This window comes from Eschscholzia californica, unplaced genomic scaffold, assembly GCF_041429995.1.
Source record: "Eschscholzia californica isolate CP2 unplaced genomic scaffold, dmEscCali1.0.p SCAF_3, whole genome shotgun sequence".
In the NCBI taxonomy this organism is placed as follows: domain Eukaryota; kingdom Viridiplantae; phylum Streptophyta; class Magnoliopsida; order Ranunculales; family Papaveraceae; genus Eschscholzia; species Eschscholzia californica.
The window spans coordinates 2,083,115-2,097,159 of NW_028238420.1; the positions used below are offsets into that span (position 1 = coordinate 2,083,115).

At 35.5% G+C, this 14,045-nt stretch overlaps 1 pseudogene across 1 annotated transcript; it reads right to left on the reverse strand.

Annotated features, from left to right (window-relative positions):
- Positions 1-13,300: 13,300 nt before the first annotated feature.
- On the reverse strand, positions 13,301-14,045 carry LOC147547613 (cyclin-dependent protein kinase inhibitor SMR6 pseudogene; annotated as a pseudogene). The gene has a single exon (XR_015237091.1). The product of XR_015237091.1 is annotated as a cyclin-dependent protein kinase inhibitor SMR6 pseudogene (transcript).

Below are 14,045 nucleotides of genomic sequence, written 5' to 3' on the forward strand. Positions count from 1 at the left end.
TTGTCTTATTTACTTTCAGTTCTTTGTTTATTGCTCCCACATATTCTTCTATATTATCCTCGTAACTAACACAAAGGGGAAAAACTCTTGTTTCCGCTGCGCCTAAGTGCCCGTTTTTCCCAACAACCTCGTGAACAAATAAATGAATTGAATAAATCATGTAGTAACTACTGTCATCTTAGCCCCTAAAAGCCATTTTATTTTTATGAAACTTAAAAGCCATATAAACAACTCCAAGTTATTGTAGGCGCATGAAAGTCTTTTCTTACTTCCAATTTATTTATATTCTTTAACACAAGTCTATAAAGTAGATTCCACTTCCACTGTGCATTGAACTTGTGACTTCTGGATTTTTGGAATAGATTCACAACCAACTGACCACGTAGTTGTTGGTAAGTAACTAAGTAAGGTTGCTTATTGGTACATGCCGACTTGGATGGCTCATTTAGGACGACTATACCCGCCCGGGTCGTGCACATGACAAGCTAGGTTCGACCGTTTCTATACCGGGCAGGGCTTCTATCTGAGTCCGGTGGGCCAATTTGTCCCGCTTCGACAATTAGTCCGGATTGGGCAAACACCGACCCGACATGTTTCATTTTTTTAATATTTATTAAAGATTAAGTAATATAAATTTTATGATATAAGTTATATTAATCCATAAGATATTTTCTTTCCTTCAAAATTCTAAGAGCTCATATCTCATGAATTTTTAACTTATTTTTAGGTAAGTTTATCTTCTTTATTTGTCATGTTTTAGAAACATTTCATAAGTTATAAATAATATTCTACAAGATCCTTTCTTTTATATCAGTTATCTTTTATATTTATTATTTGTTTAGGCAAGTTCACACATGATATTTCAACAAAAAAAGAAATTCACACATGATATAAATTATATTTTATGAGATATTTTCTTTAATGTTTGATATCTTTTAGGTAAGTTATGATGTATATTATATTTCATAAGATATTTCTTTTTATTTTTGTTACCTTTTATGTTTATTATCTTTTCTTTTATATTAGAGTCTAGTGCGATAGGCTAACCTAGCGTAGGATGAGTTTAGCAAGTCCGGACTCGGTCCTGGACCGGGTTGGGGTTCAGGCCAGTGTAGGGTCTTAGTTCCGAGTCGGTTGGGCACAACCCGAAGCTTGACCTGACCCATTTTTTTCCGGGTCAGTCCGACAAACCAAATAAGCATCACTAGTTGTTTGCCATATATAATTTCTTTTAAAACAACTGTAAACATTCTATTATTTATATATAAGAAGTTTACGGAAGGGAAACGAAGCTACAACGTAGAATAAAAAGTGAAATATAAAACATGAACCTAATTCTCCAAATTTTTGTAACCCCCATGGATGTATGATAAGCAGTGGGACAAACTATCTTGCATCTAGCACTTGTCCAACCATCCATCAAAAGAGGACTAGTATCAACAAAATCCAACGAATAAGTGTTCAGCAAAGTCAAAGTCCATTGCAATGCATCCGAAATCGAGCATGAGCTCTCAAGAAATCAACGCAACTCCATAAAACTTTCGAGCAGAACCATCCATTCTTGTCCCGGAAACAATAAAAACAATAACGACTCCCAGTTAGGGTGATAAAGGAATTTAATATCTTCAAAGAAGATAATTAAGTTCTCATGGTTGGAAATCAACAAACTCCAGAGAAACCCTCCAAACTTCTCTCGATAGAGAAATAATATCTAACTGTCTGCCAAAAGAAGGAAAATTGAATACCTGGTGCTTAAGATTGTTGATCCAGTTCAAGTCGAAAGACCCGACTAAATCAATAAGAGGAAGTAGCGAAACTATTAAAGGGGGGAGAGAATGCTAATAAATCTGTATTCCATGACAAGTATAAAACAAATCTTCCTCGAACAATAATTAAAGAGATGTATCCGGTTCCAAAGAGATGTGTCCGAAACAGTAAAATCTATAGGAACAAGAAGCTAATTTGGGCCCATAAAATATAGGGAAATAGTTGTCACTTTCATTGTGATAGGTGTCAACTAGAGAAGCTAGGGGAGGTTTTAAATTGACACGTGTGGAAGCCATTGGAACCCTCTGTTAGGCCAGAGAAACATGGTCGGAAATTGCTAATGGTGGATTCAAAAGACAGATATATGAAATATGATACATGGCATTAAGATCAAATTAAAGCATAAAATCCAAGAAATTACCTCACACAAAAAAGATGCAAGTCATTTAGAGGCATGAATTAGAGAGAAGAAGTGAAGATCTCATGTACATTAAGTTTGAGACTAAGGATGGCAGAGAAAGATCATTAACAAAAACTTCAAGAAAATATAAGGATCAAACTATGTGTGTGTTAGAGTGTGAGAAAGCTCAATGGCAATCTCTATTGATTGTCTCGAAATACCCAAATGGGGAGGGAGGAAGGGAAATAGAAACCCGTTTTTCCCGGGCTTCAATTGGCGCCAAATACCGCGTCTTTCCACGCTCCCGCCAAAAAGAGACGGGTTACGCGGGTAAATCAAGATAGGGCAGCTCGGGCAGTTAGAGAGAGAAAGAGAAGTATCTATTTAGAGAATCTTTTTATTGTACATAGGATTCCTTTCAAAGACACTTGTGTGGATGTCTACTTATCAAATATACCACATTGGATTCCTCCTTACACATCCCTTTACATTACTTTTGCACACACCCTTTACATAATCAAACCAAAAAGAAATAATAGGTTTTTATAAGAAAAAGAAACCAGTTGATTTGTGGATTCGTACTTACAAACTTCTCGTGTAAGAGAAGAGTATAAGAAGTATGGACAATTTGAATGTTTTGGGACCCTAGCCACAACCCATGTATATGTACAGAATGTCTATCCATTTATACATTTTAGATATTCGTTTCTTAAACTACTAAGATTTGAATAAAAAGAATTTAATACTTCACTATGCAAAAGGAGAACTCTATACATAAATCTAGGGTTTTGCATCTACTAAGTTTACAATTGCTGTTTGGATTTAAAATATCTAAAGCAATCTATTGAGTCAGGATAATTTCATCTTGAAATAAATTATGGAAGTTCTAGAGGAACCTCTTATTATCACTATTGGGGCCCTTGGACTGCTAAATTTTTTGTGATATTCATTAACAAATGGGGCATTAAAAGCAATTATAATATAGGGACATACTGGTAAGTTTGTAATCATCTAATTCAAAACTAGTTGACAATAAGTAGAGACGACCTAGGCATTATATTCTTGGTTGCTAGATATCTATTCTCCCATGTGAGACTATTCTCACACGCCCTCTCACGTGTGGCTTGGTTAGCTTAACAAGTGTTTTTTTCTGGGTGACGTGGATCATGTATGACTTTTAAGCCTATCACGTGGGGGCCTAATTCTGATACCATGTTAAGTTTGTGGTCATCCAACTCAAAACCAATTGACAATGAGTGAAGAGGACCTAAACATTATGTAGAATCTAGGGTTTCGGCTGAAAGAAGAGAAGAAGAGATGAGGGCAAAAGTGATTAGGGCAAAGTGAAAAGAGAGCTTTTATATGGTCAGCAGAAGTCATGTCTGGTCCAAGCTTGACCGTCAACAAAGTCTAGTCTGGTCCAAGCACCAGTCAAGCAAGTCAATACAAAGCAACATCTGACTAAGTCAATAACAATTGACTCAACTTCTAAAGGCACCTGCAATAAGAAATCAAGAATAGAAGTTAGTTGTTAGTTTTTCTGTTAGTTAGTTTTATTAGTTAGTTTTATGTTAGTTAGTTACAAAACTAATCTTCCTATTCATCTCTATAAAAGAGAAATGTAAAAACTAAATCATTCATATTGAAATAAAATAGAGAAGAGAGAAGTTCTTACATGGTATCAGTTAGGTAAATAATTCGATCCATTGCTAGGGTTTTCTTCTCTCCATCTCAAGAACATTCAATCCAAATCTCGCAAAAATGAAGCAATTCATGATCAAAATCCAGTTAAAATAGATCAAAATCCAGTTAAAATAGATCAAAATCAAGTAACAAAGATCAAAATCAACAAGTTGTAAGTGATTCAGATTCACTTACTGTTTTTTCAGACTATTTCTCCATCTTTCTCCTGGTTCTTTACTCATCTCTTTATTCTCAATCATGGCATCCTCTAATCAAGGTAATCTTCCTCCAATTTCTGCTGTTACTAGCTTTATAACAGAGAAGCTAGATGATACTAATTTTTTAATGTGGAAGGATCAAGTAGAGACTCTACTTGGTACATATGATCTGTTAGGGTTTGTAAATGGCACAATAGAAGAACCTCCTACACTTAGAATTTTTCATGGTGTAGAACAAGTTAACCCAGATTTTCAATCTTGGAGATCAAAAGAAGGGTTTGTTAGGTCTTATCTCAAGAGTACCCTGTCAAAATCTGTTTACTTAGATACCTATGGTCTAAAAACAGCAAAAGAAATTTGGGATTACCTTGATATTACTAACAATGAAGGATTAGAATCAAAAAAGGATCAACTTAGGAGAAAATTGCAGACAATTAAGAAGGGAAATGCCACAATTGCTGAATATCTAAGAGAATTGAAACTTATAGCTGATTCTCTTATTTCTGTTCATGACAAAATCAGTGAATCTGAACTTGTCAGAATAGCTATTCATGGTCTAAACTCAGAGTATGATCAATTTGTAATTGCTATAAGGGCTAACAATGAGCAATTATCCTTAGCCCACTTAAAGTCTAGGTTAATTCAGCATGAACAGTGGCTACTTCAAAAAGAATCTGATCAAGAGGCTTACTATGTCAAAAGACTTCAGCCAAGACCACATCAAAGATATGCAAATAAACCTTCTCCAACCTATTATAGAAATCAAGCTTATAATAAGAGAGATGGGTCACCTCCAAAAGTAACTTCTTCTACAAACAATAAATTAAAAGGTCAAAAGGCTGAAGATTTTGATTTTTCATCAGTTCCATGTGGCTTATGCAAGAGGTGGGGTCATACACCTAATGTTTGCTATTTCAGATATAAACCAAACAGGAACTATCCTACTTATCATACAGAGGAAAATTGTCCACAAAGTGATATTGGTAAAAATCATCAAGATGAAAATGCAGATGCAGAATCTTATCCCTATGCAGAAGAGGGTATGCTAGAATGTAATAATGCTGTTCTATTCTCTTATGAAAGCAGTGATGAATGTGATGAATTTCAAGAATGTCATACTGCCATTGTTACAACAGATACAAGTGATGAAATATACTATGATTGTATCTCAGATCAGGAACAATGTTTTGTTTCTACAGATTGTTTAACTTCATCAAATAAAGATAAATCATGGCTAGCTGATACAGGAGCCAGCAGCCATATGACTCACAGTGAAGATAATCTTACTTTTATTCAACCCTATAATGGGTCTGATGCAGTTATGGTGGGAAGTGGAAAATTTCTAACTATCTCAAGTACTGGTATATCAAAACTATCCACCTCCACTCATGATTTTGAGCTAAACAAGGTCTTATGTGTACCACATTTGAGAAGAAATTTGCTGTCTATTTCCAAATTCACAAAGGATAATTCATGCTCAGTGGAATTTCTTCTATGGGGTTATAATATAAAGGATATTCACTCCAACAAAATCCTAGCAGAAGGGCCTGTCAAGAACAACTTATACCCTATTGAGGTACACCATACTATCTTACAACAAAGGTTGAATCATGCATTCTTATCTCAAACAGCAACTACTTATGATATATGGCATGCTAGATTGGGTCATACAAATAGTGCTGTGATTAAACAACTACATGATGAGAATAAAATTGCACTATCCACAAAGTTTGAGAAAAAGTTTTGTAAATCTTGTGAATTGGGTAAAAGCAAGTGTCTACCTTTTGATACTTCTTCCACTACTACAAATACCCCATTATACTTGGTTCATTGTGACATTTGGGGACCAGCCCCTATTTCTACTCCTAATGGTGCCAGATATTACATACTGTTTCTAGATGATTTCAGCAAATACAGCTGGATTTATGCCATGAAGCTAAGGTCAGATAGTATAAAATGCTTCAGTCATTTCAAGGCAACAAATGAGAATCTTCTAAAAGAGAAGATTGTATATTTTCAGTCAGATGGTGCACCAGAACTCCAAAAAGGAGAATTCAGGGCTTTTTTAGACAAAAGTGGTATTCTGTTTAGATGCTCATGTCCTTATACTCCTCAACAAAATGGGAAAGCAGAAAGAAAGCATAGACACATAACAGAACTAGGTAACACACTATCCTTTCATTGCTCTTTACCAAAGTCTCTATGGTTTGATGCTTTTAGTACTGCTGTCTATATTATAAACAGACTACCCACAAAAACCTTACAAGGCACAACACCATTTGAAACCTTATTCCATCACAATCCAGATTATTCTTCTTTAAAAATCTTTGGATGTGCTTGTTATCCACATCTTGGGGAACTTAGAAAGGACAAACTTAGTCCCAAAAGTGTTCAATGTGTGTTTTTAGGCTATAGTAATGAACACAAGGGTTACAGATGCTATGATCCTCTTACAAAGAGACTTTATATGTCTAGACATGTCACTTTTGAGGAAGACAATTTTCCATTTGTCAACCTCACTTCTAGACTGTCTAGTAGTGATCAGAATTTACAGCCACACATTTCACTACCTTTACCCCCTGTTGATCTTTTACCAGACAGTCCAACTGAATTAGGGCCACCTAGTATAAATACTAGTACACCAACTAATTCAGTATCAAGGCTTTTGGCTAGTGATGAGGGCATTGCTAGTGTTTCCACTAGTACACCAGCTACATCACTAGGAACATCTCATCCTCCACCATCCAGTCAAATCACAACAAGGGGTAGGAATGGTATTGTCAAACCTAAAAATCTCCCAAAAGATTTTGTGGCTCACTATTCATCACCTCACAGTTTAGATGTAGCTTATTTGACTATATTAGAACTACCCTCTGAACCAAAATCATATAAGGAAGCAGCTAAGCATACTGCTTGGGTTCAGGCAATGCAAGAAGAATATCAAGCTCTAATTGATAATAAAACATGGTCCTTAGTTCCTTATAACAGAAACATGAATGTTCTTGGATGCAAATGGGTATTCAAATTGAAACAGAAGAGTGATGGCACAATTGAAAGGTATAAAGCTAGGCTTGTTGCTAAAGGGTTTCACCAACAGGAAGGCATTGATTATGATGAAACCTTTAGCCCAGTTGTTAAGGCAAATACCATAAGATTGGTTCTGACTATAGCAATCACAAAAGAATGGCATATTAAACAGCTTGATGTATCAAATGCCTTTTTACATGGGGTATTAGATGAAGATGTATATATGGTTCAACCCCCTGGATTTATAAAATCAGGCACAGATACTCTAGTTTGTCATCTGCACAAAGCTCTTTATGGTCTTAAGCAGGCACCAAGGGCCTGGTTTAACAAATTTGCAACTTTTCTTCTATCATATGGTTTTCAGAAGAGTAAGTCAGACCACTCTATGTTTGTCTATCATCAGCAAACATCCACAATGATATTGCTTCTATATGTGGATGATATAATTCTAACAGGCAACTCAGTATCAGATATATCAATCCTCATCAAGGATTTAAGCAACAATTTCAAGATGAAGGACTTAGGGCCACTATCATACTTTCTGGGTATAGAGGTTACTCATCATCATGGTAAGATATTACTTACTCAGAATAAATATACTTTGGAACTATTACAGAGATCAAATCTATTGGATTCAAAGCCATCAAAGTTACCTGTTAGCAGTGGAAAAAGGGTTTCTGTCACAGAAGGAGATGAACTCCCAAATCCAACAGAATATAGAAGTCTTGTTGGGGCTCTCCAATATCTTACTCTTACTCGACCAGATGTTTCATTTGCCGTCAATTATACAGCCCAATTCATGCATAAGCCAACAACAACTCATTTAGTGGTGGTTAAAAAGATACTCAGATATCTAAAGGGCTCAATGGGTTCAGGAATCACTCTATCTGCTGGTGATCTAACCACCCTGAAAGCTTATTCAGACTCGGATTGGGCTGGATGCCCTGATTCGAGAAAGTCGACAGGAGGTTACTGTATTTTCTTAGGGATCAGTCTCATCTCATGGAGCTCGAAGAAGCAAGCCACAGTGGCTAAATCTTCTACAGAGGCCGAATATAAATCATTATCGAACACAGCAACTGAGTTAGTTTGGTTATCATACCTCATGGATGAACTGCGAATGCCTCTAACTCGTCCCTTTCAACTCTTCTGTGATAACATCAGTGCTAAATATTTAGCCTTAAACCCTATATTTCATGCGCGAACAAAGCACATCGAGGTAGACTTCCATTATGTTCGAGATCTAGTTTCAAATGGTTCGGTTGTGGTAAACCATGTTCCTACTACAGAACAACTTGCAGATATATTCACAAAGGGTCTACCAGAAGATCTATTTCAGAAGTTTCGAGCCAAACTGATGATGTTTCGTTCCTCTTCATCATCGGTTTGAGGGGGGCTGTAGAATCTAGGGTTTCGGCTGAAAGAAGAGAAGAAGAGATGAGGGCAAAAGTGATTAGGGCAAAGTGAAAAGAGAGCTTTTATATGGTCAGCAGAAGTCATGTCTGGTCCAAGCTTGACCGTCAACAAAGTCTAGTCTGGTCCAAGCACCAGTCAAGCAAGTCAATACAAAGCAACATCTGACTAAGTCAATAACAATTGACTCAACTTCTAAAGGCACCTGCAATAAGAAATCAAGAATAGAAGTTAGTTGTTAGTTTTTCTGTTAGTTAGTTTTATTAGTTAGTTTTATGTTAGTTAGTTACAAAACTAATCTTCCTATTCATCTCTATAAAAGAGAAATGTAAAAACTAAATCATTCATATTGAAATAAAATAGAGAAGAGAGAAGTTCTTACACATTATATTCTTCGTTGTTAGATATCCATCTTCCCATGTGAGAATATACCCAATTAATTATGTATCTCGAGTCAACTCATCTATGAGAAATAATCTACACTCTACATAAACAACTTTCCTTCTATAAAAACTCCTAACTCTATTTTTATCTTTTTTTTTTCTTGTTGAAAGAACTCTACTTTAATCTATGTCGGCTATACTTCAAGTGATGCAGCTCCATTCCTAATCAAATCAACGTTAGTGATTAAGGTGGGGACGATATAAGTGTCGTTTTCTCGAAGACATCTTAGAGTTTGAAAGCGGGACAAATCGAAAATACGTGTGAATTAAAACAGCGAATAAAACCGAAAAAGTACAATGAAAACTCTTTATCTCTCTGTACTGTATTAATTTGTTTTTTCAATCGACCCTGGCAGAAAAATTAGACTTTTGAGTCTCAAGTCTGGTGATATCTTTATCCATTATCCCCATGGCCCATTGCCATCTCTCTCTCTCTCTCTCTCTCTCTCTCTCTCTCTCTCTCTCTTACTCATAAAAATTGATTTTGATTGTTGAGTGAATTGGCGAGTACAGACATATACATATAAGGGAATCTTTGCTGTTCATTCTTTGTATTGTTGATTATATGGTCCCACTAAATACCAATTCAAAAAATTGTTGCTTGAGTTACTACTAAATCTTCAAAGCTTAGAGCATCTCCAATGCAAAACTCAAAAAAATCTCAATTCGTCTTATTTGTCAAGTTCCAATTGAGATTCTCACTCCTAGGTGTCGAAAATAGAGATCCTCAATTCTTGTATGTCTCCAATGCAACACTCTAAACTCTTTTATTTTACTTACGTGTCATGGTTATATTTGTAAAAAAATAACTAGTTATTTTGGAAATATACGAAGACTTGATTTCTATTGGTTGAAATTTAAATATTGATGAGTTGGACAATTAGAGATATCTCAAGAGGACACTCTGAAAATAGAGTGTCCTCTTGAGATATCTCTATTCCACTCTCGACACATCATCTTTGAGATCTTAGTTGAGTTTTGCATTGGAGATGATTTTTTAAGAAAAACTAAGAAAATCCTATGTGGCACTCCGAGTTTCTAAGATTGAGTTTTGCATTGGAGATGCTCTTATCACAAAAATCTTACTTAATAAGAGTGGATCAAGGTGTAGTCTAACCCAAATAGTGAAAGATACGTTTTGAAAGTGGTCGTAAACAATATCTTGTACCTGTTGAACTTGAACTTAACTGGTAATTAAATTCGGAGTCAATTGAATATCAGTAACGGCTAAAGTCTTCTTGTTACGGTAGATTAATTTTTTTTTCTTGAAAATAATAAGATTCGAACTATAAAGTCTTCTTGTTACGGTAGATATATGTTCCCTTTTTCACATCTTTGTCATTCTTATTCTATAATGTTGGAGCTCTTGCTATTTTTTGTTAGAAAGACAAGAGAATAGATCAGAAAAAAGATTAAAAGAGTTAATTGGAGAATATGCTAATTGTTTCCAATAAGGTAGCTAAGATGCAAAATACCCAATTAACTTTCTTCCATGTGATACCAAATAATATTTACATGGATTAATTAGACTAATTATTGAGCTTAATCTTATCCAGTATGGCAGTATGCTGCAAAACCCACTACAATAATTGTAATGTACTTTATATGTGTTAAACATTGGTAAGTTAATTATCCGCCGTTGTGATCCCTAATACTGTTTTTTTATCCTACTTTAGTAGATTAAAGAAGGTAGATTAGGTGAACTTCCTTAATCATCTTTTAACAAATCATGAATGAAGTGATTATCCATAATCCATAAAGCATATACTCTCCTACTCCATTCTATAAAGAAAGGATTATACCTGTGATATATTATATGAATAATTATAATTCTTTAATCAAATTCAAAAGATCAATATATGATATATTTGAATTTGAATTTGAATTTTATTTCGACCCCACATAGGATTCTGATTAGTTTATAATATTTTAACTTGACAATACATGTTTGTCTTTTAGGATAGGACTAAAAAATTAAAACCACAAAGTCGAAGTAAAGGCAGAACCTTCCCAATTCCCATGCAATTATGGAGTGATTGATGATGTGATCATGATGTATCATTTGTGTATTAGTTGGTCTTAGAGGAATCTTACTCATTCTCCCTCAATGGAAGGAGAGAGAGAGCTTTAGAGAGAGAGAGCTTTAGAGAGAGAGATAGAGAGAGAGATAGAGAGAGAGAGGTTGAAGGTTACTAAGTTAGAATTTGTTTGGCTCATTCAATGAGTTGAAGTACCCAAGCAACAACTGAACCATGAAAAGGAGTTTACCCTTACTTTCACTTGTATGTGGAAACCCTTAGTGAAGGATACATGACAAAGACATTGTCCTGCACAATGTATTCCAGCATAATACAAAACACAAGAGAGATCAATCTATACAAGAGAGAGAGAGAGACCAAGTTGGACAGTACTTGGTACTTTAAAAGAGAGGCCAATGTGGAACTTACTTAGTACTTCAAGACAGTGACGGATCCAGGATTTTCATTTACTGGGTGCAGATTTATGTATGTAAAATTTTTTTTTTTACACACAAAGTAATTAACAAAATATTTATATTCATTAATTTATATTAATACATCAACTATTACAGAGACAACTAACCTCTACGAGAGTTCATATTTTGAAATGTTCGCATAACCGACTCATTGTCAATTTCATTAAAAACTTCTTTTTTAATACAGACTACTCAACTATTATTCAACCACGGATCACTCATTTTGTTTCTTAAGCAGGGGCGACCGGAGCTCAAAGCCTCAAAGTAACCAAAGCGGTCCCTTTATGTTCCGACCCAGTAAAGGGTTTTTTTATATCAAATTATGTATGTTATTTGCAGAATAATAATGAGTTTTTAAACAAGAGTATGACATGAATCAAGTTATAGCTTCTTGATCAAGAGTTTATATTTCGTACGAGAGGTCAAGAGATCTGATCCACCTTTACGCATCATTAGAATTTTATTTATTTTTTCTAGCAAATTCTATGTAGGCCCTATATATTAATTCCGCTAGGGGCCTCCCACATGTTCTGGTCGGCCTTGTTCTTAAGCGTGTTTTAACTAGTTCAATGGTTGAAAAAGCTCTTTTAATGAAGGTACTTGCAACGGGATTTATAATAGATGAATTGAATAAATTCAATATATAAAAGTTAAAATAGTTCAAATTGCTCATAGTGGGACTCGAACCCGCAACCTCACTCCCACTTGATCTCAACTCAACACCTCAACCACCACTAAGCCAAGCCCTACCAATTTCATCTCAACCTCACTCCAGGTGGGCTTTTGAGGTCTGTCCTGTAGGTGCCTTCCTTGGTCGGGTGAGGTTGGCTTGTTTTGTTTTTGGTACCCACCGGTGCGGGCTGTACGGGAGAGAGTCCGGCCCGTTTCCCCGTTTAGTGTGTTTGCTCGTTCTTGGCCGTTGCTTTGTTTGTTTGCTTTATCTTGTTTCATTAATATATTAATTCAAATCGATCAAAAGAATATATATATATATATATATATATATATATATATATACATAGGCATAGACACACATATAGCAAAAATAACATTTAAAAAGATTGTAGTGCAATTCGAATTCTTACGCTTACGTTCAACACAACACTGCACCCCAATGCTTCAACCACTAGGCCAGAAACTTCTATATTTCATCTGAATACATCGCTAGTTATATACTAACATTTATCTATATATATATATATATATATATAACAAATTACTACAACAATTTTTTTTTCAGGAGGATCCAAGACGCACCCCCTCCCACCCCCGTGGATCCGTCCCTGCTTCAAGAGAGAGGCCCCAACTTGAATCTAGTCTCTTCGTTCTGATACCAACTATGAAGTCATGTGCTCTAAATAATCTAACTTGCTCTTGCGACCCACTGACGAGACGCAACTCCAACACAGTTACATCCGTAGATGAAACTGCTCCCAACCAAGATCTACTTCATCCATAACATGATTCACACAAAACACGTTATACTCTTGAACTCAAACAAGATCTAGCCAAACAAAAGGCAAAGGTTTGTGGTATCACACCATGTCCAACTCAAGCAACACCACACCCCGTGGTGTGCCGACAGGCTTGGTTGTGGCTGACCCTTTTGGGTCTAGTGATGCCACGGGCAAGGCCATAAACGTGTTCCTCGAACCAGCCTGACACGTTGGTTACAACTAAAACAACAACAAGAAACCAAGTAAACAATTTGAGTGTGAACTAAATAAATTGGGAGCCCTCATTGAACACAACCAAGAACTGGCATCACATCCAACAAACCCTAGGATAGGTACTACTCTAATCTGCAATTCAAATTCAAGAATACCAAGAGAAAATAAAACTAAAAAGAAAAAAGTTTTTAGAGAATTGATTATGAATTGAACTAATTAGGATCTAACATTTCATATAATTACATCAACACAGTCTGTCATTTCAAGAACAGAGTTACAATTAGAGAAATTTAAAATTTTCAATTAGCTCTCTCAAAATGGTGAATAAATACAGAATCCAAGTCTGGGGGGGTAAAAAACTCTCTAATAACACCATTAATATTACATCTTGAAGAAGATCTAGGCTTTCTTGGAGCAGGTGGGCATGAAAATCTCTCTGGTATTTTAGCTTCTTTGTTAGTTGGTGTTGTCGAAAGTTCTTCGTCTTCTTCTTGATCACTCTTCTTCACTATATCTTTCTCAATTCTTTTTGTTCTTATCTTCTTTAAAGGAGCTCTAATTGGAATTTTAACGATTACCCATTTCTTCTTTCCTTCTGTTTCTAGTCCTCCATCCACTTGAATCTTCTCCGAAATCACCATTTTCATAAAATTAAAACACAATATAGAGAGAGATGTAGAGAGAGAGAGGAGGAAAAGATGGGTTTTTTTAGATAGATAGAGAGAGAGAGAAAAGGAGATTTATATAGAAAGATAAAAAAGGAAGCTGTTTTTTGAAGACTAGAAGCTAGGAAGGAGATGAAATATGGGTTCTGTTTCTCTTTTAAGAGAGAGAGAGAGAGTAGGGAAGGGTAGGGGACATGAGAAGAGAGTGGAAGCTATAAATGAGGTTGGAGGAAAGACTTGTGTGGTGGTATTAACTTTTAGAGAG